Source organism: Bos indicus, chromosome 2 (assembly GCF_029378745.1).
Source record: "Bos indicus isolate NIAB-ARS_2022 breed Sahiwal x Tharparkar chromosome 2, NIAB-ARS_B.indTharparkar_mat_pri_1.0, whole genome shotgun sequence".
Lineage (NCBI taxonomy): Eukaryota > Metazoa > Chordata > Mammalia > Artiodactyla > Bovidae > Bos > Bos indicus.
This window is the reverse complement of record NC_091761.1, coordinates 121,837,391-121,865,104: the sequence shown is the minus strand read 5'-3', so window position 1 is coordinate 121,865,104 and position 27,714 is coordinate 121,837,391. Positions and strand designations below refer to the sequence as shown.

The 27,714-nt window shown below is 42.7% G+C and overlaps 1 long non-coding RNA gene across 1 annotated transcript; it reads right to left on the bottom strand.

Moving 5' to 3' along the window:
- Nucleotides 1-12,612: 12,612 nt before the first annotated feature.
- LOC139186475 (uncharacterized) lies at nucleotides 12,613-22,475 on the bottom strand. Its single transcript, XR_011570036.1, has 3 exons — nucleotides 21,850-22,475; nucleotides 15,349-15,424; nucleotides 12,613-14,258 (listed from the first exon to the last, which is right to left on the bottom strand). It is a non-coding gene; the product is annotated as an uncharacterized lncRNA (long non-coding RNA).
- Nucleotides 22,476-27,714: the final 5,239 nt, after the last annotated feature.

Below are 27,714 nucleotides of genomic sequence, written 5' to 3'. Positions count from 1 at the left end.
TGTGAGAGTTGGACTGTGAAGAAAGCTGAGCACTGAAGAATTGATGCTTTGGTGTTGGAGAAGACTCTTGAGAGTCCCTTGGACTGCAAGGAGATCCAACCAGTCCATTCTGAAGGAGATCAGTCCTGGGTGTTCTTTGGAAGGACTGGTGCTAAAGCTGAAACTCCAATATTTTGGCCACCTCATGCAAATAGTTGACTCATTGGAAAAGACTCTGACGCTGGGAGGGATTGGAGGCAGGAGGAGAAGGGGATGACAAGGGATGAGATGGCTAGATAGCATCACCAACTCAATGGTCATGAGTTTGGGTGAATTCCAGGAGTCGGTGATAGACAGGGAGGCCTGGCGTGCTGCAGTTCATGGGGTCGCAAAGAGTCGGACACAACTGAGCGACTGAACTTAACTGAACTGAATGAATCAGAGCAGAGATGTACAAAGTAACCATAAAGGGGCAGGCTGGCTCTGGGTCCTGCAAAATCTGACAGTCACTTGGCGAAGTATTGACCCCTCTAAAGTAGAAAAGCATCCTCAGACGAAGGGAGTCCCTGTGATTCTGAGATGCTGAGACTGTCCAGGAAGAGGCCACTCTGGCCATCAAACCAGTGGCCACACTGAGTCTGTGTTAAGACGGATAAGGAGGGTGTTATTGATGGGTTTTGAGTAGTTCCTTCCCCAGAGACATGGTGGTACTTTGGGGATGTGGATGTAGAGGTGGTCTTAGACAGGGGCCACTAACCCAGGGTCTCCGCCTCAAATGCCTTTGGGTCTAAGCAGTTACACGAGTGAGCTAGGAGTGTGAGAACAGGGAGTCATGGGGCCTGTGGCCAGCATGTATTAGAGAGTTCATGCTTGCCTAAAGGCATTCAGAATCAATGACTTCTAAACACATGATGCCAGCCTGCATTGCTCAGGGTCCCAACAGGAAACAGATGGCGTGCTCTAATTAAGAGAACTTGGGCAGAGTTTATTTTCAAAAGGACTCATGACAAAGTAGGGTGTAGGGGAGTCATAAGAGAAATTGCAGGGCTCTGAGGCTAGCGATAGCATAGTTTTCATTCCCCTAGGTCAGCAGGGTCAAAGGGAAGAAGTGACCAGTTCTGATAGAGAGTTTTGTAGAGCAGAGGTGACCTCACAGTGAGGAGGCAGGGGAACAAACGTCAGCCTCACGCTTTCTGCTCCCTCCTCTCCTGCTGGCTTCTCGTTCACCAAACCCCACAGGAACTGTGGCTGTGGACTTTCACGTGGACAAGCAATACACTTCTGTCTTATTTAAACCACTGTTTTTAGGGTCGTTTGTAGCAGCAGTCTAGCCCTAACCAACACACACATAAAAGGAAACATCTGCCAAGAAGATCTAATAATCATGAACTTACATGGATCATAAACTTATATTTATTTTGGTGAAACATATAAAGCAAATCTGGCAGAACCACAAGGAGAAAGCCAGGAACCTATAAACAAAGTGGGAAATTTTCTGTTTCAAAGTGGGAAATTCTAAACTTTCTTAAAACCAGAAGATCAAATAGCAAAACGTTAGGAAGGATACAGAAATTAGGACAATGTAATTAAGAACTTCATCTGCTGGATAAACATAAACTTTACTCCTCCTTACACAAAGAATGCCCATTGTTTTCAAGCGCACACGGAACATTTTTAAAAATACCACATTTGTGGCCATAAAGGAAGTCGAAAATTTCTTTTCAAGAATCGATATCAGTCACATTCTGTAGCCCCAATATAAAATTAGATAAAATAGATAGATAAAATAGATAGATAAAATTAGAAACCAACAATAAAAAGTTGGCCAAGGAAATACAATATACTTGTTACCTTAAAAGCATATTTTAAATAATAATCTCTATATGCAATGAGAACATTATAATGAAAATTACAAGATATTTAAAACTGAGCAACAATAAGTAAAGTGAAACTTGGGAGGAAAATTATAGCTTTAAATTCATTTATTAAAAACAGAAAACATTGGCAACAAATGAATTAAACATCCAACTCAAGATTTTAGGAGAGACCATCAGAAAACTCAAAAAGAAAGGAAAAAAGGGTGTAATAAAGCAGGAATTAATAATATGGAAAACAACAAAAAGTTGAACTATTTCTTTAAAAGCCTTAATAAAATAAATTATTAGCACAAAATTCACAGTATTGGGAATGAAAAGAAGGCTATGACCAGAGATGCAATGAAGGTTTAAAAAAAAAAATCACTAAAAACACCATGAGGACATAGTGTTCTGGCATGATAACAGATCAAGATAATATGAAAAATCCAGGAAGTAAACTCAAAAGGATGAAGTGGATTACAAAAGATGGGGAGCAAAAGCCCAAAAAAGATTAAATGTGGGAAACGCAAACAAGCAGGGACTTAATAAAAATGATTTTATTTTTGATTAATCAAAAATAATTTTAGCTGATTTGGGGGATAAAATAAACAAGATAGGCTAAAAACTGGAAAACAATCAAATTATAGACAGGGAGCTAAGATCAGAGTTCTAAAGCATTCTAAGGTCCTTTGGCTTAGTTGCCCAGTCGTGTCTGACTCTTTGCAACCTGATGGACTATAGCCCACCAGGCTCCTCTGTCCATGGGGATTCTCCAGGCGAGAATACTGGAGTGGGTTGCCATGCCCTCCTTCAGAGGATCTTCCCAACCCAGGGATCAAACCCAGGTCTCCCACATTGCAGGCAGATTTTTTACCATCTGAGCCACCCATGAATACTGGAGTGGGTAGCCTATCCCTTCTCCAGGGGATCTTCCCAATCCAGGAATCAAACCAGGGTCTCCTGCACTGCAAGTGGATTCTTTACCAGCTGAGCGACCAAGGAAGGCCTGATTGTTCTAAAAGAATTGATTAACTGTAGACTTTGTTAACTGAGGTATGCATGTTTAAAATTTGAGGATGACTAATGAAAGACCAGAAATAGCACATATTCTAACCAGTAGAGAGGAAACAAAGGGAATACGGACAGTCCAGTCAGTCCACCTCCAGGCAGGAAATGACAAATAGGAGAAGCAAAGTTTGTCAGTTTCCAAGATGACCCTTGTGATTTCTGCCTCTTGGGACCCTTGTGTAATTCTCTCCCATAACGTGTGGGTTGGACTTAATGACTAGTTTCTGTTCAGTAGAATGTGGTGAAAGTGATGGTATGTCACTTCCAAGCAGGGCTGGCTTTCTGTGAATACAGCCTGTACTCTCACATAGGGTAACCTTCTCAGGAGAGCTCCATGCTTGGTTTAATGATCTGCTCTCGCTGACTTGAAATTCCTAACAATTTTTAAAATAAGGGGCCCCACAAATTACGTAGCCGGTTTTGCTTCCAAGGTCAGATTATAAATAGGGTTGCCACATACAATTCAGGAATCCGGGCAAATCTGAATTTTGAATAAGCATGAATGATTATTTTTAGTATAAGTACATCCCATGCCAATATTGAAATTATTATCTCCAATTTACATTTAACTGGGTACCTTGTATTTTTATAGGTGGTTTCCCTGGCGGCTCAGGTGGTAAAGAGTCTGCCTGCAACGTGGGAGACACCGGTTTGATCCCTGGCTTGGGAAGACCCCCTGGAGAAGGAAATGGCAACCTGCTCCAGTATTGTTGCCTGGAAAATCCTATGGATGGAGGAGCCTGGTGGGCTACAGTCTGTGGGGTCACAAAGAGTTGGATGTAACTGAGCGGCTGAATGGCTAACACTGTATTTTTATTGGATAAATTGTTTCAGCCACCGTAGTTGGGATTTGTTATTTGCAGCTAAATGCATTCCTAACAGGCACATTGGGTGACTACTAAGCCAAAAGAAGCTGGTGTAGCTTTAGAAGTATCAGATGAAATGCACTTTAAGTCAAAAGGCATGATTTTTAAGGATGAGAGAATCATTATATAATGGTTAACAAAGAAATTGTTATCAGGGAGATATAATTCCGAACTTGTTTGAATCTAATAGCATAGTCCTCATATTATATTTTTCCTATAAAAGGAGAAGGAGAAGAGGGCAACAGAGGATGAGATGGTTGGATGGCATCACTAATTCAATGGACATGAACTTGCACAAACTCTGAGAGATGATGAGGGACAGGGAGGCCTGGCATGCTGCAGTACATGTGATCACAAAGTGTCAGACACAACTTGGCAACGGAGCAACAGCAGCAACATAAAAGGACGGATAGTGAAAACTTTTAGACTTTGCAGGTAATATAGTCTCTATCTCAACCGCTCACTTTGCCGTTGTAATGATAACGCAATTATAGATAACACGTAAGAAAAAGAACATGGCCACGTTCCAATTAAACTTCATTTACTAAAATAAGGAGTGGGCCAAATGTGGTCCATTTACCATAGTTTGATGACTCCTGACATAAAGCAAAAGTTGAGACTGTTTTGAAGATGAATGGATTCACAATTCATCCCAAGGACTAAATCAAGCAGCCCTAAGATTAATAGATATGCAGAAAATTTGAATAACATAATTAAGAAGCTTGTTCAAACAATCAGAAAACTGACATTCTTCTCATACAATAAGGGAAATTTTATAACCATTGATTACACACTAGGTCATGAAGCAAGTCTGCCCACAGAGTGAAGAACTGATATTGTTTAGCTCATCTTCTATGATTACAATAAAATGAAATGAGAAAACCATTACAAAAAGATAACACTAAGTTTGAAAAGAAAGATCTTACCTCCAAATACTTAACAGGACAAAGAAAAAATACAAAATTAGGAACTAGCTGACAATGAAAGCATTACGTTGTTTTAATTTAATAATTTAAATTAATTAATTTGCCTTTATTTTGAACTGTTCTGGGTCTTCACTGCTGTGCGGGCTTTCCTCTAGCTGTAGTGAGTAGGGGCTCTAGTTGCAGTGTGAAGGCTTCTCACTGGGGTGGCTCCTCGTGTTGCAGAGCATAGGATCTTGGGCACGTGGACCCAGTACTTGTGGTTCCTGGGCTCTAGAGCACAGGCTCAACAGTTGTGGGGCACGAACTTAGCTGCTTGGCAGCATGTGGGATCCTCCCTGACCAAGAATTGAACCCATGTCTCCAGGATTGGCAGGCAGATTCTTTACCGATGAGCCACCAGGGAAGCCCCAAAGCATTACATTTTGAAATTTGAATACAACTAAAGCAATCCTAAGGGGCATGCTTATTCTTAAATAAATTAATTAAGGAGTTCACATTAATAAAGATTTCATATTAATGAGTTGAGCATCCAACTTAAGAAATCAGAAAGAAAACAACAACATGATAACACCCTTCTCAAATAGCAGAAAACACTAAAGATGAGAGAAAAATCAGTATCAAGAACGGAAAGAAACAATACGGATCAGTTTTAAAAGTGTCTTATAAAATAAATACATTTCTCACAAGGCTGATTAAAGAAGGCCCAAATAAATAATGAACAGAGGGAATTAACTATAGAAAGATTTTTTTAAACCATAATATACAACTTTCTGCAAAAAAATTTAAAATGTAGATGTAATAGATGTGTCTTTAAAATATAACTTCAAAACTGATTTAAGAAATGGAAATGAGGAATAAACGATAACATTAAAGAAATGGTTGTTCAGATTGCTTTTTTTTTATCTTTTAAATCACTCCTGCATGTGTGTTTATCATATCCTTTCCATTCTTAATATTTATTTATTTTTGCCTTTCCTTTTAAAACATAAATCAGCCTAAGAGGTTTGACTATTTTATTGATATTTTCAGAAAAACCAACATTGGGTTTCGTTAATCCTCTCAATTGTGTCTTTTTTTTTTCTATTTTAGAAAGTTTTGGTCTTATATTCATTATTTCCTTTGTCCTACTTTCACTGGGTTTATTTTATTTTATTTTTTTCCTTAAGCTAAAACAAGATAGAATTTTCAACATCTCAGTCAATAATCACCCTCAACATCCTAGAGGTAAAACTATTCTAACTTCTACCAGAATTGATTTTGCTTTTGGACTTTATGCAAATGGAACTACAGAGTATTTACTCTTTCTGCCCTCTTTCATTCAACATTCTGTGAGGTTTGTTCATGTCATTGCCTGTTAAATAGTGATTTGTGTGTGATTTATTTGGGGGTGTAGCATCCCACTCGGAGAAAGCAATGGCACCCCACTCCAGTACTCTTGCCTGGAAAATCCCATGGACGGAGGAGCCTGGTAGGCTGCAGTCCATGGGGTTGCAAAGAGTTGGGCACGACAGAGCGACTTCACTTTCCCTTTTCACTTTTATGCATTGGAGAAGGAAATGGCAACCCACTCCAGTGTTCTTGCCTGGAGAATCCCAGGGACGGGGGAGCCTGGTGGGCTGCCGTCTGTGGGGTCGCACAGAGTTGGACATGACTGAAGCGACTTAGCAGCAGCAGCAGCAGCAGCATCCCACTGTGGGCTTCCCTGGTAGCTCAGCTGGTAAAGAATCTGCCTGCAGTGCAGGAGACCCCAGTTGGATTCCTGGGTTGGGAAGATTCCCTGGAGAAGGGGTAGGCTATCCACTCGGGTATTCATGGGCTTCCATGGTGGCTCAGATCGTAAAGAATCCACCTGAAATGTGGGAGACCTGGGTTCGATCCTTGGGTTGGAAAGATCCCATGGAGGAGGGCATGGCAACTCACTCCAGGATTCTTGCCTGGTGAATTCCCATGGACAGAGGGGCCTGGCAGGCTACAGTCCATGGGGTTGTAAACAGTCAGACATGACTGAGTGACTAAGCACAGTACAGCATCCCATTGTATGAATATAATACAACTTATTTGTCTATTCAACTGTTGATGAACATCTGGATTGTTTCCAGAAATGTGTTTTAAAATTTCCAAACATGTGGGAATTGTTTATCATTATCAATCATTAACTTAATTGCATTTTGGTCAGAGAATATGGTGCGTATGACTGATTTTTGACAATAAGACTTGCTTTATGGCCTGGTATGTGGTCAGTGTTTGCAAATATTTTATGCATGCTTGGTAAAATAAGTTTTGGGTGTTGGAGTCACTTTGAGTCAATAAATCAAGCTAGTTAGTTGTGTTGCTTACATCTTCCATTACTTTACCAATTTTTTTCTGATTGGAAATGTCAGTCAATAATGGAGAAAAGTGTTTTCAACTATCCCACTTCGAACTGTGTGCTGTTAATTTACTATTATTACTAACGTATTTGACTTGTCTCTACAATTTTACCATTTGATTTTTATTTATCCCACTTTTGCTCTGTTTTTGTTTGTTTGCTTGCTTGTTCTCTGTTCTTATCTTTTTAAGAGTAGACTGAATTTCTGTTTTCTGCATCTTTACTTATCCCCTTAATGTTTTGGACATAATATTTTACATCTTTTTGTCTTGTGTATCCCTTAACTGCTTGTTGTGAATATAGACAGTTTTACTATTTTTGTCTTTTAACTTTCCTACTAGCTTTAAAAATAGTTGAGCTACTACCTTTACTGTATGATTGTCTTTACCAATGAAATTTTTCCTTTTGTAACTTTCATATTTCTAGTTGTGGTCTTTTCTTTTTTACTTAGAGAAGTCCCTATAACATTTCTTATAAAGCCAGTTCTACACATGGTGTTGAACTCTTAGCTTTTTCTTTGTCTATAAAACTCTTTAACTCTCTTTCATATCTGAATGAAAGATTTTCTGGGTATAATATTCTTGCTTTCACCATTTTAAATATTTCACCATTCCATTCCCTCTGCCCTGCAAAGTTTCTGCTGAAAAGTCAACTGATAGCCTATGGGAGTTCCCTCGCTGCTTTTAAGATTCTCCCTTTGTCTTTAATTTCTTCCATTTTAATGACAATGTGTCTTGGTGTGAATTTCTTTGGGTTCAACTTGTTTGTGACTCTGTGCTCCCTGGACCTGGACGTCTGTTCTCTTTTCCAGGTTAGAAAACTTTCAGCTATTATTTCTTCAGATAAGTTCTTGTCTCTTTCTCTTTTCCATCTGGGACCCTTGCGATGCAAATATTCACATACTTGGTGTTGTCTCAGAGTTCCTTTAAATTATCCTCATCAAAGATTTCTTTTTTTTTCCATTCGGCTTCAGTGATTCTCACTACTGTCTTTTAGTTCATTGATCTATTCTTCTGCATCATCTAGTCTACAGTTGATTCCTTCCATTGTAGCTTTCATTTCAGTTATTGTATTCTTCAGCTCTGTTTAGTTCTTTTCTATATCTTTAAACTCTTTGTTAAAATTCTCACTGTGTTCATCCATTCTTCCCCTGAATTTATTGAGCATCTTTATGATCATTATCTTGAACTCTTTATTGGGTAGATTGCTTATCATCCTTAGCTCTTCTTCTGGGGCTTTATCTTATTCTTTCCTTTGGAATATATTCCTCTGTTGCCTCATTTTTTGCCTGATTCTCTATTTTTATTTCTGTGTATTTAGTAGTTCAGTTACATTTCCTGATTTTGGAGAAATGGCCTTATGTAGGAAGCATCCTATGGGGCCCAGTAACACACTTCCCCTTGGTCATTCAAGCTATGTGCTCTACATGGGCACTTCTGTTGTAGTGGGATGGATTACTGTGGGCACACTGGTAGTTGACCTTGGCCCAGCTGGCTTCCAGGCCCTAGTGTGAAGGTTGCTGGTCCACCAGCGGGCGGAGTTGCCTCCTGGTGATAATAAACTAGAGGGAGGATTCTAAAATGGTGCTTGCCAGCACCAGTGTCCTGGTGGTACAACAAGCTCCCCAAAATGACTGCTGCCAGTGTCCATGTACTCAAGGGGGGCCCTAGCTGCCTCCTGTCTCTCCAGGAGGCTCTCCAAGATCAGCAAGTGGGTCCAATCCAGGTTCCTTTCAAATTCCTGCCTCTGTCCTGGGTCTCAGGCATGTGAGATTTTGTGTGAACCCTTTAGGAGTGCTTCCCTGGTGGCTGAGGCAAATGGGAGACCCAGGTTCAATCCCTGGATTGGGAAGATCCCCTGGAGAAGGAAATGGCAATCCACTCCAGTATTCTTGCCTGGGAAATCCCGTGGACAGAGGAGCCTGGCGGGCCTCTGTCCATAGCGTTGCAAAGAGTCAGACTGAGCGACTAACACTTTTAGAGTGTAGTTTCTATTTCCGATAAACTCTCCTGTACATAAGACCCACTAGCCTTCAAAGTCAGATGTTCTAGGGGCTCATCTTCCTGGCGAGAACACTGGGCTAGGGAGCCCAACCTGGGGCTTGAACCACTTGCTTCTTGGGAAAACCTCTGCAGTTGTGATTGGCCTCCTGTTTGTGGGTTGCCTAACCAGAAGTGGGGCAGACGGTCTTGACGGTACGTTGTGCCCACCCTTCCTGTTGCTCCTTCTTAACATCCTTAGGTGTGGAAAATCTTTTCTGCTAGTTTTCAGGTTGTTCTCATAGATAGTTGCTCTGTACAGAGTTACAGTTTGGGTGTGCCCATGGAAGGAAGTGAACTCAGGGTCTTCCTCCTCCACCATCTTGGCCACACCCTGAATTTCTGTTTCCTTACTCCACATTTTCCATCTACTGGCCTGAAAATTAACTCATTTCTTTGAAGTCATTGACTCTATTTCTATTCTTAGAGTAGTTATTTTTAAAATTTTACCTTGCACATTTAACAAAGCCTGAATTTAATATTCCAGCTCTCTTTCCAAACAATGCAAGAACCTTGGAACACTCTAATTCCAATGACTTCACCCTTCTTCCTAGCAATCAAGTTTCATTTCTATCCTCTTTTTCTTTTAGCCCATAAATTTGCCCTCATACTCTTTATATTATACAACATTTGTTTACGTGTATCTACATTTATCATTTTTTCCCTCAACAATCCTCCTTGTGTCTCAGGTTTGTCTTCTTCCATCATTTTTCTTTTTTCTAAAGTACATACGTAGGGAATTCGCTGGTGGCCAAGTGGTTAGGGCTCAGTGCTTTCACTGCTGTGGACCCAGGTTTGATGCCTGGTTGGGGAACTAAGATCCTGCAAGCTATGTAGTATAGCCAAAAAAAAAAAAGTACATACTTGGACATTCATATGTTTAATGCAGGTCTGTTGGTGATGATTTTTTTTAAGCTGTTTATTGTGAGATAATTGTATCTGGGAACTAGGGAGAGCTGCTGATCTGTAATCACTTTAATATACTTCTGGGTCCCTGTTCAAGCTGGAATCTCAGATTCAGATCCCTCAGGTGCTACTGGCCTCATCTGTGCTCCTGACTGTGGTGCTAAATAGGCATTTACTCTTAAGCATCACTCCTCCCTAAATATGTACCCCTCATAGATCACAATTGTGTTTTGTTTCATCTCCTTGGAGATTTCACTTCCTGGGAAACCAGTAATAAGATATAAAGTTATTGTGTGTTTTTTTTTTCAACATCTGGTTCTTCTCGAGCGGGAAGACCTTTCAGAATACCTAATTCACCAAACTTCCTCAGTGATCAATGCAAAGAAATAGAGGAAAACAATAGAGTGGGAAAGACTAGAGATCTCTTCAAGAAAATTAGAGATATCAAGGGAACATTTCATGCAAAGATGGGTACAATAAAGGACAGAAATGGTACAGACCTAACAGAAACAAGATATTAAGAAGAGGTGGCAAGAATACACAGAAGAACTATACAAAAAAGATCTTCATGACCCAGATAATCACAATGGTATGATCACTCACCTAGAGCCAGACATCCTGGAGTGTGAAGTCAAGTGGGCCTTAGGAAGCATCACTACAAACAAAGCTAGTGGAGGTGATGGAATTCCAGTTGAGCTCTTTCAAATCCTAAAAGATGATGTTGTGAAAGTGCTGCACTCAATATGCCAGCAAATTTGGAAAACTCAGCAGTGGTCACAGGACTGGAAAAGGTCAGTTTTCATTCCAATCCCAAAGAAAGGCAATGCCAAAGAATGCTCAAACTACCGCACAATTGCACTCATCTCACACACTAGTAAAGTAATGCTCAAAATTATCCAAGCCAGGCCTCAACAATACGTGAACCATGAACTTCCAGATGTTCAAGCTGGATTTAAAAAAGGCAGAGGAATCAGAGATCAAATTGCCAACATTCGCTAGATCATCAAAAAAGCAAGAGAGTTCCAGAAAAACATCTATTTCTGCTTTATTGACTATGCCAAAGCCTTTGACTGTGTGGATCACAATAAACTGTGGAAAATTCTGAAAGAGATGGGAATACCAGACCACCTGACCTGCCTCTTGAGAAATCTGTATGCAGGTCAGGAAGCAACAGTTAGAACTGGACATGGAACAACAGACTAGTTCCAAATAGGGAAAGGAGTACGTCAAGGCTATATATTGTCACCTTGCTTATTTAACTTCTATGCAGAGTACATCATGAGAAACGCTGGGCTGGGTGAAGCACAAGCTGGAATCAAGATTGCCGAGAGAAATATCAATAACCTCAGATATGCAGATGATACCAACCTTAAGGTCGGAAGTAAAGAAGAACTAAAGAGCCTCTTGATGAAAGTGAAAGACGAGAGTGAAAAAGCTGTCTTAAAACTCAGCATTCAGAAAACTAAGATCATGGCATCTGATCCCATCACTTCATGGGAAATAGATGGGGAAACAATGGAAACAGAGACAGACTTTCTGTTTTGGGGCTCCAAAATCACTGCAGATGGTGATTGCAGCCATGAAATTAAAAGATGCTGACTCCTTGGAAGGAAAGTTGTGACCAATCTAGATAGCATATTAAAAAGCAGAGACGTTACTGAACGGAATTCTCCAAACTGCCGGAAGTAGATGTCCTTCCCATTCAAATTTTTATTATTTTGCTCCTCTTCTTGTATCCTTGAGCAGTTGATAGTATTGTTTTGCTTATTCTAAAAAATATTTATTTGTCTGTCTGTGTCGGCAGGCTCTCTAGTTGTGGCTCACGGCGGGCTTAGTTGCTCTGTGGCATGTGGGATCTTCTCAGACAAGGGATCAAACCTGCATCCTCCTGGATTGCAAGGCAGATTCTTAACCACTGGACCACCAGGGAGGTCCCTGTTTTACTTATTTTTAAGCTTCATATAAAGTTTTCATTTGGTACATATAGTTCTACCTTGTATATTCAGTATTATAGGTAAGATTTGTCGATGTTAACACATAACACCTCCCTTAGCTTCATGCCCTTCTCTATGGGTTAGAGTGCCAAGGATCACCCAGGACCATTCGCTTGCTCTTCTAAACCATGTCTGGGTACACAGGATCCTGGAACTCCCTTGACTCAAGGGCCCGAAACCTGTTTCCAAGGCCAGAGCAGTCATTTTGCTACTTTTTCTCCTGAGTTTGACCATGAGGCCATGCACACCCTAAGCCCAAGGGGTGTCCAGGGTGGCTGTTTTAGGGGGATGGCTCTGGTGGACAGAATTAAGACAAACTGGCTGATGTGTGAGGTCCTTCACTATGTGGGATGGAGCCAGAGTAGGAAGAGACGAAGCATGGGCTCTGAGCCTCCAGATTACTCTTGCCCTGGGTCTCACAAATGTTAGGCACAGGCCTGTCAATAAATACATGTATAGACCTTCAGTGTATTCATCTTCATCTTTTTTTAAGCTCTGCTGCTGCTGCTAAGTCGCTTCAGTCGTGTCCGACTCTGTGCAACCCCATAGACGGCAGTCCACCAGGCTCCCCTGTCCCTGGGATTCTCAAGGCAAGAACACTGCAGTGGGTTGCCGTTTCCTTCTCCAGTGCATAAGAGTGAAAAGTGAAAGTGAAGTCGCTCAGTCGTGTCCGACTCTCAGCGACCCCATGGACTGTAGCCCACCAGGCTCCTCCATCCATGGGATTTTCCAGGCAAGAGCACTGGAGTGGGGTGCCATTGCCTTCTCTGTTTTTAAGCTCTAACATGATTTATTTATGCATTATTCTATTGTCTTCAATCTTTCACTACACACAGTGTTGTAATGAGCATTTTTTTTACTTATCAAGAGTTAGAGTTTATTTCAACTTTATTTCAACTCTAGTTGAGTTAATTGCTAGATTAGAGGGTATGCATGTGTTGAAATTTACTAGATTTTGCCATATTGTTTTCCAAAGTGGTTATAGTTTAAACCCTCTTTAGCATTAACAGGAATGCCCATGGTTCCACACACGTACTCACCCACACTTGTTAATAATATACTCAGCCTGAAAATGTTTCCAATCTTTTCCAATTTGAGGCATAAAATTATACTGCATTTTGCTTTGATTTGTATTCCAATAATTTCAAGTAAAGTTAAACATCATTTTATGTATTTGTATGGTTTGCCTCTTTATATCTTTTACTTGCTTTTCTCTTTCTCTCTCTTTTTTCTTACTTTTTGGCTCTGTGCTATAGCATATGGGATCTTAGTTCCCTAACCAGGGATTGAACTTACCCTTCCTGCATTGTGGGTGCAGAGTCTTAACCACTGGACCACCAGGGAAGTCCCCTTTTCTCTCAAGTTGTTTATAATTTTTGTATTGATCTGTAGTTCTTTTAAAAATATGTATTTATTTATTATTTTGGCTGTGTTGGGTCTTAGTTGCAGCACGCAGGATCTTTTTATTGCAGGAGAGGGATTCTCTAGTTGTGGTACACAGGCTCAGTGGTTGTAGCACACAGGCTTAGTTGCTCTGAGGTATGTGGCATCTTCCTGGACCAGGAAACAAACCCACGTCCCTTGCATTAGAAGGCAGATTCTTAACCACTGGACACCCAGGGAAGTCCTTGATCTGTAGCTCTCTATGTAGCCTGGATACTGAGGCTTTGTCTGTCGTGTGCATTTTATATCAATACATCTCCCAGCCATGTGGCTTGGCTTTAAATTTTGTTTATATTATTACTACACAATACTTTGGAATTTGAATGTAGTTAAATCTATCTGTATTTTCTATATTATTTATGCTTCTTGTTGCTTGAAATCTTTACATCATGATGTCTAGAAAAGATTTTCATTTAAGAGTTTAAAGTTTTCTTTTTTCATCTTTAGCATCCCTCTGCATTGACTTTGGTGATCAGAGTGATAGAGAGGTGCAGTTCTCTTTTTTCCCACACGGAAAACAAATTTCCCACCAGTTATTTGAAGGAATGGATTTAAATACCACCTCTGACATATGCTGAACCTCCAATCTGCATGTCTCTGTCTCTGAGCTCTCAGTTCTGCCCCGTTTATTTATTTGTATATCCTTCTGCCAAACTCTCCTTGTCTTTCCTACTTCACTTGTATAATAAGTCTTACCTGGAGGATCATTCGCACCCTGTTCAATATCTTCAAAGTTGTCTTGACGACTCTTGATTGTTCTTTCATATGACTTTAGGAAAAGCTTGACATGTTTCTGAAAACCTTTTTTTCCCCCTGAAAACAATAATTTTTTAAAAAAACCTTTACTTAGCCCTTTGAAACTGAAATAGATTTATAGATTAATTGGATAACTGACATGTTTACAGTTGAGTCTTTCCTTCTACAAGAAATGTATACTCTCTATGTACCTATGTCTCTTGAATGACCATCAATCAAGTTTTCTAATTTTCTTCATAAAATCTTACACATCCCTTAGATTTATCCCTCGGCACTTAAGAGTTTTATGTGCTTTTATGAAAGTTATCCTTTATAAATAGCATTTTTTATTTATTGCAAATATTTAGAAATGAGATGGCAGAATTGCCAAGAATGTGAAGAGCCTGGGATTTTGCCCTACTCAGACCCTTAGCTGTCAGAGTGTCCTGGATGATGAGACTCCTGGGTCAGAGACAAAGAACTTCATTACTGGTGGCTCAGCAAGTAGCATGAGCTTCCTGTTTGAGTCAGTGGTTCCGCTTGCCCTTCAAGTCCCAAGGGCTGCTGCCCATGCACCGAGTGAGTTGGCCTAATTGCTGAGGAACCCTGCATTGAGGGGACCCAAATGCCTGATCTTGGCTGCAGACGGAGACATTATCTTGATTATATTGGACAGTGAGCAAGTCTGCCCTCTGCTCTGGAGGAAGACGCTTATTCTATATTCCAAAGATGGTTGACATGCAGATATTCTTTAAGAGAGTGTCAAGGAAAAGTCCAAAGGTCATTTAATGCCTCTGATTGCAGGTCATCCAGGAGTGCAACCTATGGGAAATTGCCTCTCACTATGAATCCTCTTAATAGTTTTAAGAATTTGTCTGTGGAATCTCTTAGAATTTCTGGGTAGACAATCACTTAATCTACAAATATATAACGACCATTTTGTTTCTTCCTTTTCAATGGTTTATATCATTTCTCCCCCTTTTTCTCACTGTACAAGCTGCAAAATCTAGTACAGCTTTGAACAGAAAGAGATAGTGAACAACCATTGTTTAGGTTTCTGACTTTGAAATGAATGCTTTTTAAGCTTTTATCATTGTTATGTTTACTGTAGGTTTTAGAAAGATCCTTTACAATTTTCACACTAAGGGAATTACCTCCTGCAAGTTACCTGGTGGCCTGGTTAGGATTCGATGCTTTCATTGCTGTATCCTGGGTTCAATCCTTGGTCAGAGAACTGAGATTCCCTAAGTCAAAAATAAATGAAATAAAAATAAAAGTACATTGAGAAAACAAACAAAAATAGCCCTTAGAAATTAAAAATATAATATAAAAAAAAACCTCAGTGTAAGAATTTCCAGCTTCTAATAGGGCTGGGTTATTTGGGTCAACTGTCACTATTCCCCTGGATAAAAACTTTACAATAAGGATAAAACATATTTCAAAAATTAAAAAAGGAAGCCCCTCCTGTCCCTAGTTTGCCAAGAGTTTGAATAAGTTGCTTTTTCTTTATCTGTTTTATACGATCATAGGATTTTTATATCTTTTAACCCGTTAATGCTGCAACTTAACATGAAAATTTTCAAATGTTAAAATAGCCTTGCATTCTTGGAATAAACCCAACTTGGTCATTATGTATTTTTAAATATATTGCTGTATTTAGTTTGATAATATTGTGTTTAGTGTATTTGTATCCATATCCATTATTGAGATTGACTTTCCTGTCTCAAACTGTCCTTGCCTGGGTTGAGTACCAAGGTTCTACTAGCCACATAAAGTATAAAGGGTTGTTTGTGTTTCTGTTTTATTTTTTGAAGCCATTAGTATAAGTTATGGACTCTTTGTTCTCTGAGTACGTCCCTGAGCTCAAGTGACCGTCATGGTCACTAAGAGTGAAAGAGAGCAGCTGAACTGAGACTCTGAGCCCATGACACGTGAAACGGAGGTCCAATCATTTCCCCAGGCAGATGCTGCGAGTGGGGCTCGGTTAGCCCTCATCTCAGTGAGTTCAGAAGATATCAAGAAGAGGTGGCAAGAATACACAGAAGAACTGTACAAAAAAGATCTTCATGACCCAGATAATCACGATGGTATGATCACTCACCTGGAGCCAGACATCCTGGAATGTGAAGTCAAGTGGGACTTAGGAAGCATCACTACAAACAAAGCTAGTGGAGGTGATGGAATTCCAGTTGAGCTATTTCAAGTCTTGAAAGATGATGCTTTGAAAGTGCCACACTCAATATGCCAGCAAATTTGGAAAACTCAACAGTGGCCACAGGACTGAAAAAGGTCAGTTTTCATTCCAATCCCAAAGAAAGGCAATGCCAAAGAATGCTCAAACTACCACACAATTGCACTCATCTCACACGCTAGTAAAGTAATGCTCAAAATTCTCCGAGCCAGGCTTCAGCAATATGTGAACTGTGAACTTCCTGGTGTTCAAGCTGGTTTTAGAAAAGGCAGAGGAACCAGAGATCAAATTGCCAACATCCGCTGGATCATGGAAAAAGCAAGAGAGTTCCAGAAAAACATCTATTTCTGCTTTATTGACTATGCCAAAGCCTTTGACTGTGTGGATCACAAGAAACTGTGGAAAATTCTGAAAGAGATGGGAATACCAGACCACCTGACCTGCCTCTTGAGAAATCTGTATGCAGGTCAGGAAGCAACAGTGAGAACTGGACATGAAACAACAGACTGGTTCCAAATAGGAAAAGGAGTACGTCAAGGCTGTATATTGTCACCCTGCTTATTTAACTTATATGCAGAGTACATCATGAGAAATGTTGGACTGGAAGAAACACAAGCTGGAATCAAGATTGCTGGGAGAAATATCAATAACCTCAGATATGCAGATGACACCACCCTTATGGCAGAAAGTGAAGAGGAACTCAAAAGCCTCTTGATGAAAGTCAAAGTGGAGAGTGAAAAAGTTGGCTTAAAGCTCAACATTCAGAAAACGAAGATCATGGCATTCAGTCCCATCACTTCATGGGAAATAGATGGGGAAACAGTGGAAACAGTGTCAGACTTTATTTTCTGGGCTCCAAAATCACTGCAGATGGTGACTGCAGCCATGAAATTAAAAGACGCTTACTCCTTGGAAGGAAAGTTATGACCAACCTAGATAGCATATTCAAAAGCAGAGACATTACTTTGCCAACAAAGGTCCATCTAGTCAAGGCTATGGTTTTCCTGTGGTCATGTATGGATGTCAGAGTTGGACTCTGAAGAAAGCTGAGCACTGAAGAATTGATGCTTTTGAACTGTGGTGCTGGAGAAGACTCTTGAGAGTCCCTTGGACTGCAAGGAGATCCAACCAGTCCATTCTGAAGGAGATCAGTCCTGAGTGTTCTTTGGAAGGAATGGTGCTAAAGCTGAAACTCCAGTACTTTGGCCACCTCATGCAAAGAGTTGACTCACTGGAAAAGACTCTGATGCTGGGAAGGATTGGGGGCAGGAGGAGAAGGGGACGACAGAGGATGAGATGGCTGGATGGCATCACTGACTCGATGGACGTGAGTCAGTGAACTCTGGGAGTTGGTGATGGACAGGGAGGCCTGGCATGCTGCGATTCATGGGGTCGAAAAGAGTCAGACACGACTGAGCGACTGAACTGAACTGAACTGAACAGTGAGTTCATCCTAAGCTGAGGTCCCACATTTTACATCATCAGCAATGAAAGTGATATTTTGTCTCTTATATTTACTCTTGTATTTTATTTCCCAGCATGCCAGAATAAAGACCAAGGAAGAGAAAGGACACCCCCCCACACACACCCCCGCAGATTTGATCCCTGACTGGGGAACTAAGATCCTTCCTGCCACGAAGCTAAAAAAAAAAATATTTCCCAAAGTATAGTACATGAACCACTGCTGTGGATAATATTTAGTGGTAAATAAATACACCTTTGTTATCTTTTATTTAGCTTTAATTTTTCATTTTTGATGTGGACCATTTTTTAAGTGTTTATTGAGTTTATTATGATATTGCTTGTTTCACGTTTTTGGTTTTTTGGCCCTGAGGCATGTGGGATCATAGCTCCCAAACCAGGGATTGAACCCATCCCCTCGCTGTGTTAGAAGGCAAAGCCTTGAGCACTGCACTGCCAGGGAAGTCCCTACTCTTACTTAGTCAAGTATAGTTGATTTACAATGTTGTGTTAGTTTCTGGTATACAGAAAAGTGATTCAGTTTTTTATATATTTATTCTTGTTCATATTATTTTACATTAAGTAAACCTCTGCTGTATTAAGAGTTTTGTGTTTGTTTTCACATAGATTATAAGATATAACCGTATAATTACAAATAATAAGAGATATAATTTTAACAACACACTTGTAGTTTTATATGTATAATGTAGGACTGGAGAAGGCACTGGCACCCCACTCCAGTACTCTTGCCTGGAAAATCCCATGGACAGAGGAGCCTGGTGGGCTGCAGTCCATGGGGTCGCAAAGAGTCAGACACGACTGAGCGACTTCACTTTCACTTTTCACTTTCGTGCGTTGAAGAAGGAAATGGCAACCCACTCCAGTGTTCTTGCCTGGAGAATCCCAGGGACGGGGAGCCTGGTGGGCTGCCGTCTATGGGGTCACACAGAGTCGGACACGACTGAATCAACTTAGCAGCAGCAGCAGCAGCAGCCATGTAGGACTAGGACAGTCAATTCAAAGAAAAATAATACCATGAGTAAACAGTAATGCAGGTAGTAAGAAGATATGGCAAAAATTAAATAGTGGTATGTGAATAACCAAAGTTTAGAAAATATTCAAGAAAAGACCTGTTTAGTGAATAACAAGCCAGTATCGGCCACCAACTCTCCTTTACAAATACACTCACATCAGGAACATACATAGAGACAGACAGGTTAAAAAGTAAGAGAGAAAGAAGACATACAGATGGCCAACAGGCACATGGAAAGATCCTCAACGTCATTCATCATCAAAGAAATACAAATTAAAACCGCAGTGAGATATTACCTCACACCTATTAGGAAGGCTATCATAAGAAAGACCATGAATAACAAATGTCGGCGAGGACATGGAGGAAGCTGAACCCTTGTACATTGTTGATGGGAATGTAAATTGGTGCAGCCACTGAGGAAAATAACATAGTGGATTTTCAAAAAGCTAAAAATAGAACTACCATAAGACCCAGCAATTCCACTCCTGGGTATATATCCAAAAAAAAAAAAAGAGAGAAGAAAATACTAATTCAAAAAGATAACGCTCCTCAATGTTCATAGCAGTGTTTACAATTGCTAAGACATGGAAGCAACCTGTGTCCATCAACAGAAGAATGGATAAGATGTTGTTATTATTCAGCCATTTAACAAAGAATGAAAATTTTCCACTTACAACAACATGAATGGATTTGGAGAGTATTGTGTTCAGTGAAATAAGACAGAGAAAAACAAATACTGTGCAGTATCATTTAAATGTGGAATCTAAAACAAGCAAAACTAGTGAACATAACAAAAAAAGAAGCAGATTCACAGATACAGAGAACTAACTAGTGGTTACCAGTGGGGAGGGGGAGGGGTGAGACAGGAGCAGGGGTTAAAAGGCACAAACTATTATGTATAAAATAAATAAGCCACAAGGATACATTATATAACAGAGAATATAGCCAATATTTTATCATAGCTACAAGTGGAATAGAACCTTTAAAAATTGTGCATCACTACGCTGTACCCTGGTAACTTGTAACACTGTTCAGCGGCTGTGAGCTGTGCTCAGTCACTCAGTTGTGTCTGACTCTTTGTGACCCCATGGACTGTAGCCTGCCAGCCTCCTCTGTCCACGAGGACTGTCCAGGCAAGAATACTGGAGTGGGTTGCCATGCCCTCCTCCAGGGGATCTTCCCAATCCAGGGAAACCAGGTCTCCCTCAGTGCAGGTGGATTCTTTACCAGCTAAGCTAACAGGGAAGCCTGTATATCGACTATATCTCAATTTTTCAAAAGTAAAAATATTTTAAAAAAGAAAAAAATGAGAAAGAAGTACTTTCTAAAAAAACTGAGTAATTTTTTTCAAAAGGACCAGGGTTCCTACTCAGAGTGCTGGGGTCTAGAGTAGATCGCTTCTTATTTGGCCCAGGGTGGGAACTCGTCTGGTTGCCTATTGGTCCCCCTTTCCACACACCATAAAGTGAAGCTTGCTGGTTGACCTCCTGACTCAGTAAGCGTACGACAAATTAAAGTCATTTTCAGACATGCAATGAAGCTTTTCTCCCATGCACTCCTTTTTAAAATGTCATTTGAAGATGCACGTCAGCAAAACAGAGGCAAAACTCCAGAAAGATAAAGTTAAGAGATTCACGAAAGAGTGGAATTAACCCAACAGTACAATGAATAGAAATGCCAGAGGTCTATAAAACCATCAGTCAAAATTAGAACAGGAAGTCAGAGGGTTTGGAGAAGAATGTCCTTAAGAAAAAAATGGGCTTCATTCAAAAAATAATGTAATTAAGAAGCTGGAAGATTCTAATGACCTGATTTAAAAGGCATATGTTTCTTTTCTCAAGAAGAGAAGAGAAAAGCAATGAAAAACTCCTGGAGAACAAAAAGTTGTATAAGAGAGTCATGGCCCAAATACAAAGCGAATTAAAATGTAACATGACTTTGAGTATCTAAAGGAATGTAGAAAAATATATTTGAACTTGGAGCCTGGAGCATTTCTTCTTCAAGAACATTTCAACTATAAGATCATAGTTCCTTCTTTAGAGGTCCCAGAATGCTAGTTAGTTCTATAGGGAATGATGTTTGCATAGTCATAAAGTTTTTTAGACATTTTATTGATTTTTCAATTTTGAAGTTCAGAGATACACAACACACAAAACCAGAGCATTTTAATTGTGGGTACAGAACCAGATGCAAAAGTAATGGTTTAGCAGGAAGAGGGAGGCCAAGAGTGATCAAGGAGGGTGTCTCATCTTAAAGCCAAGAGATGTTACATAAGATTAGGGGCACAAGAAAAAGAAGCTGGAAAAGTGTGTCTCTAACCGAACTCTGGGGGCAAAGTACCTTTGCTGAACTTCTTGTCTTTAATAGCAGGACACCGTTAGCTCCTCAACAGCCACCTCCTCTCCTTCCTTTAGAACCCATATATCTCAGGTAGGCACATGGGCTACTCAGAAAAACATTATATCCCTCAGCTTCCCTTGCAGTTACGTGTGACCAGGTGACCAAATTCAGGCCAACTGGATGTAACAGAAGAGACGTGCCTCCCGCTAGCTGGAATATGGGTGGAGCTGGCCACCTCTGACCCAGGACAAGAGTTTTAGCTAAGACTTATATGTAAGCTATGTGTCAGGTAATTTTCTAAGTGCTTTGAATGTATCAAGTCATTTTAACCTAACGAGGGTGTGTATTTCCTATTGCTGCTATAAAAAATTACAGTGCTGATTTTTAAAAAATTATTATTATTGACTTTGGATGTGCTGGCTCTTTGTGGTGGCATACAGACTTTTATGTTGCAGAGCGCGGGCTCTAGAGTGAGAGCCCTCGGTAGCTGTGGCTTTCAGGCTTAGTTCTCTGCAGCATGTGGGATCTTAGTTCCTTGAGCAGGGAGCAAACCCGCCTCCCCTGCGTTGCAAGTTGGATTCTCAACCACTGGACCCCCAGGGAAGTCCCTACAGCAGTGATTTAAAAAAAAAAAGTTCTCTTACCATTCTGGAGGTCAGAAGTCTAAAAACAGTGTGCCAGCTGGGCTTCTCCCTTTTGGAGACTCAGGGAAGAATCCACCACTTTGCCTTTTAGAGCTCCGAGTGGCCACCTATAATTCCTCAGTTCACGATCCTGTCATCATATCACTACAGTTTCTTGCTTCCATCATTACATCTCCTATTATTATTTTGATTTCTTGCCTCCCTCTTATAAGTGCCCTGGTGATTACATTGGACCAAACTGGGCCAATCAGGATAACATCTCAAGATTCTTAACATAACCATTTCTGCAAAGTCCCCCTTTTTTTGCCATATAAGGCTATATTCACAGTTTCTAGGGGTTAGGACATAGATATCTTTAGAAAGTGAGAGTTGTTCAGTTGTGTCCAACTCTATGCGACCCCATGGCCCACCAGACTAACATCTTTGGGGGAACATTCTTCTTCCTATCTTAGGCTGAAACTATATCATGCCCATTTAACAGATGATGAAATTCAAGCACAAAGAAGTTAAGTAGTATGCTCACAGACACATAGCTCATAAGTGGCAGATCCATGATTTAAACCTGGACAATCTGGGGCCAGAACCGGTGCTCAAAACGGGTACTTTTCTGTCCCAGCAGAGTTCTGGCTTTCTGATGATCGTTGAGCCACCTCACCAGCCCTGGATGTCGTGGCAAGAAAAATCAACATCCATCTTTTTAAGTCACTGTGACTAGGAGAATCTTTGTTAGAGTAGCTTCTTATACAGAAATCAATAGCTACTCTACATAATTAAAAATAATGATTTTACGTTGTTTTATTCTGAATGTTTGGAATCTTTCACAAGGAAAATGTACTCTTCATTCATTTCAAATGTGTTTCAGAGGGTATGGCTGCCAATCAGTCTACATCACACCCTCACTCACACCCTTCAGGAACTCTACTGCCTCTTGGATGGAGCCCAAGCTCCTCAGCCTAGACTCAAGGCCAGCCCTTCATCCATCTTTCTATTTCTCATTGCTTCCCTCTGTGGGAGCACCCTCAGGCCAAACTAGCATTTACTGGGGCCCCAGAACAGACCCGTGGCCATGCCCACCCCTCATGCTGTCCCCTCTGCTTGAAATCCTGCCCCCTTTTCCTCTCTCCCTTCTGCCCAGCATGTTTCACTCAAAGCCCATCTGAGAACTTCTATTCATCCCTCAAGACCTAGCCCCAGTTGCCCCTGGAGCTTTTTTGTTTATCTTGGTTTTTTCTCTGTCCTGTTATAAGATTTTCCTCATATGAATGGTGATCCAAGTCATAGCGAACTCACTCTTCACCTCTAGTCCATACACACACACACACAGACTCACATACACCCCTCCCAGGAAGATCAGGCCTCTCCTTCTTTTGCTTCCCCTCATATCTTCCTGTGTCGAAATAGCCAAACCAGTACATGTTTCCTATGATCATTGTTTACTACTAATATTACTTTTTTTTTTAGGATCTGGATCTTTAACAAGCCTCCAGCACCAATACATGACGAGAAACAAAAACATTACTAGGGATTTCACTGGTGATCCAGTGGTGAAGACTTTCCCTTCTAATGCAGAGGTTCAGTCCCTGGTCAGGGAGCTAAGATCCTATATGCCTCGTGGCCAAAAAAAAAAAAAAAAGAATAAAACATAAAACAGAAGCAATATTGTAACAAAGTCAATGAAGACTTTAAAAATGGTCCACGTCAAAAACAAACAACAAAACAAAACAAACAACAGATAAGCCTAAGGCTATCTGGCCAAGCCTGGCTCCTTCCCATGCAGATCACTCTGATCTTTATAAATATCATGAGAATGAACATGCGGTTGTCTGTCTTTCTGGTGCCCAGCGCTTGCGGCTCTGCACACCTGCTCCGTTCACAGCGAATACCCAACAATGCGCTGAAGGTTCCTGTTGGTCTCCTAACCAGTGAACTGAGACACAGAGAGGTTGTATTATTTCCTATTGTGTTGTAACATATTACCACTAAGTGACTTAAAAGCACACAAAATTTTCTTTCTTATGTTTCTGGAGTTTAGAAGTCCAAATGTGTCTTATGAGGCTAAAAATCAAGGAACTGGCAGGGCTGCGTTTCCTCTGGAGACTTCAGGAAAGACTATGTTGCTCATCTTTTCCAGCTTCTAGAAGCTGCTATCATGCCTTGGTCCGTTGTCCCTTCCAGGGCCGGCATCGCTCTAACCTCTGCTTCTGTCCTCACATCTCCTCTTTCTCACCCGCCTGCCTCCTTATGAGGACCTGTCCTCATTACACCATATTGGGCCCACCTTGTTAACTTAGGCTGCTCCACCTCAAGACCTTTCACTTAGTCCCATCTGCAAAGCCTCTTTGGCCTTGTAACTTATTTCCAGATTCTGGGGATTAGGACACAGACATGTTTGACGGCCATGACCCAGTCCATCAGAGAGGTGAAGTGACTGGTCCAAGATCACACAGTAGTAAGCGACAGAGCCACTTCTCTAACCCAGGCCTCTCTGGCCCCAGAGCCCGTACTTCTCACCTCCTTTCAACACCAGAATTAACAAGCTGAGGGGTTTAGTCTGTGTTCCTTCGGATCCACATGCACTGCCCATTGTTGGTCCGGGCCCCGTCCCACCCCCAGGCCTGACTCCGCAGCTCCCACCCTAATGCGTTTGATACCCACTCCACCCATGTTTACATGGGGCCTCCGCGGCCTAAGCAGGAGAACCCCCCAGCTCTGCAGCCTACCTCCCACCAGTGTCTGTTTGTTGAGTGGGTCTATGAGTGAGTGAGCAGACAGAAGACTGCTGTCTCCAGCCCCTTCTCTCTAGCTCCAGCCCTGGCGTGAAGATGCTCCCTACCTGGTGAAGCCACTGAGGATGCCTGACTTTGGGCCCTGGGCCCCTGGTTCTCCTGGTGGATGGTGGGTCCTTTCCAATCACTCAAACCCTGGAAAAAGACTGGCCTTCCCCAGAAAGAGAGGGGCACAAAACCTGAGCGCCTGGCCTGGAGATGGAGGACCTGAGGTCCCTCGGTCCCTCCTGTGGGTATGACGCTTTGTCAGGAACTTCCAGGGGTCAGTACTTTGGGGCCCAAGGACCACAGCACCCTGGCCACCTCCATGGCCTGTCTGGACTCAGCCCTCTGAAAGAATTCCCCTTTCCTGGGCCCACAGCCCCACTCACTGCTGGCCTTCCCCTGGCCCCACCCCACACGTCTGCTTGTTTTCTGATCTCTGTTCTTCTGACAAGCACCTCTGCCCTCCCCACCCAGAGTGTTCCCATCCCATCCTGGGCCCGTGGCAGCATTAGTGAGTTGAAAATGCAATTACATTTTGATTATTCTAGTCCCAGCCAGACAGAGGTTACTGTAAGTCACACTAGAGGGAGGGGGAGGTAGCACCTGGGGGCAGTGCCCAGGCTGACACTGGAAGATGGATATGACCCGGCCCTGTGGCTCAGAGGCTCAGGATTAGATCAACAAGGCTGGAGCTGGCTGGTTCCAGGAAAGAGGTCGCGTGGCCAAAGGTTGACTGACAGCTTGGGCAAAGCAAAGGCTTCAGGCTGGCCCTCCCTGGGAGGAGGAGGCATCAGGTTGAGCGCCCAGCCTGGAGATGGAGGTTATGAGGTCCCTGGGGCCCTCCTCTGGACACAGGTGCTTTGCCAGAAGCCAAGGTCTCCCAGAGGACTTCCCAGGGGGCACTAGTGGTAAAGAACCTGCCTGCCAATGCAGGAGACTTGGGTTCAATACCTGGGTCAGGAAGATCCCCTGGAGGAGGTTATGGCAACCCACTCCAGTATTCTTGCCTGGAGAATCCCATGGACAGAGGAGCCTGACAGGCTACTGTCCATAGGACTGCAAAGAGTCAGACACAAGTGGCTTAGCATGCACGCCCAGAGGACAGTGCTGTTGAGCCCAAGGACCAAACCACTGCAGCTCCTGGTGGGTCTCCTAGAGCATCAGTGGCCCCCTTGGGGGCCCCAGGATTTTCTCTGAGCAAGACACCCCAGGGTCTCTACTCCATGCCCACAGAGGCCAAATAACTGGCCTCTCCCACCCTCAAGCCATGGCTAAGGGAGCCAGACTCCAGGCTAGATGGACCTGGGGACCCAGAGCCTCCTCCCTGGCCAGGGTTTGGTAGGGGAGGAAGAAAGATCTGCTGCTTCAGGTTAGAAGGAATCACCCAGGATCCTTGTCCTGGGGAGCAGTCTCTGGGGTCCCCAGGAATGAAGAAGGATCCCTCTTAAGGGGAGATGGGACAGGTTCTATGAAACTGGATATTGTGGGTGTGGGGTGGATTCTCAGCCTGACTCTTCCCCACATAGACACGTGCATCCCCAGTACAATGATTTGGGAGACCTGGGAAGCTCCTTGTTCACTCCAACCCAGAGTGTCTGGGAGGCCCTGAATCATGGCATTCTGGGCTGTGCGTTGGGTTTGTAGCTGTGCTGTGCTCAGCCGGTGCCCATCGCCCACGCAGGCACAGAGGGGTCTGTCCCTTTCCCATCACCACCTGTGCCTTGTTTGCTGCAGCTGTCATCTGAGCGTCCACGGGCGATCTGCCTCCCAGCCCCGCGTGTGCCGAAGCCCACTCCCCAGCCTCTACCTAGCAAACAGTCACAGCTCTAGATGGGCGGGGGACAGGGAGGATTCACTTGGGAGATTAGATGAGTCATCGCTGCGGGGGCAGACGTACCCAGTTCCATGCACGCACACTTGCAGAGCCATGGACACAAAGGCACACCACCTCACATTCCCACACTCACAGGGGAACGAACTGGGAGGCCGTGCTCGTCAAAGCTACAACCACACATCCAGACACACTGAGAGACAGACACCCCCAAGACACACACACACACACACCCTTCATAGACATGGACACCAGTATGCATAGAGACAAATCAAGAGACACATCATACAGACACATCCCACCCTGGGTGACTCCAGTCATCAACCCAGAGCCTGTCCCCTACCCACATGCATGTTCAGACACGCACACACACACACACACAGAGTCACACACTGGATTCCCCAAACATGTAGTCACAACCCTTACTTCTAAATACAGACACTCAAACTCTCTCTCTCTTCCCCCTGCCCCACCACACACACACACACACACACACACGTCTCCTCATCCATTCTCTATGGCAGGCAGGCACCTCGGGCAGCTCTAGATGGGTGGGGCTGGTTCAGAGCCTTGGAACCTCATGGATGCGCTGAATGATCACTTACTGTGCAGATGCTGCACAGGGACAGAGTGCTACGTAAGCACCAGCCTCGGTCCTCTTTCCTGCCCCGGACAGGTGAAGCAGGTCCCTGACCTGCCCCCAGCTTCCCTTCCACACCCTCTATGCCTAATGTGCATCTCTAGTTCCTTTGGAAAAAAGCCTTTGACTGCAACAGGGAAGATGGAAGTTCCAGCTCAGGAATCCCCTCCCAGGAGGGAAGGGGTGTGAGTCTCTGAGTGTCAGAGAGGAGGGTGAATCTGACGGGTTAGGAAGGTCCTGTCCGGACACAGAGGAAGGTCAAGGTGACAGCTCGATGCCTAAGAGGTCACCCTTCACTGGCTTGTGACTCCAGGAAGGCCCAACCCCCATACTTCTGTCCCTGTTTTTTCTTCTGCCTTGAGTCCACCACCCCTGCCCCCCACCCCCACCGCAGGGCTTCCTTCTCTTTAAGTCTCTACATCCCTGCTCTTGGAGACTGTCCTGACGTCCTGGTTGAATCAATCTGTCCTTCTGTGCCCCAGCAGCTCTGTCACACTGTAGAGGACTTGCCTGGCTGTGAGCCCACCTGCCTCCAGCCAGCCTGGGCACCTCTGTCTGGCAGAGGAGGATAGACCTGGAGAACTGGGCAGGTTTGAATCCCAGCTCGGCCTCTGCTGTGTGAC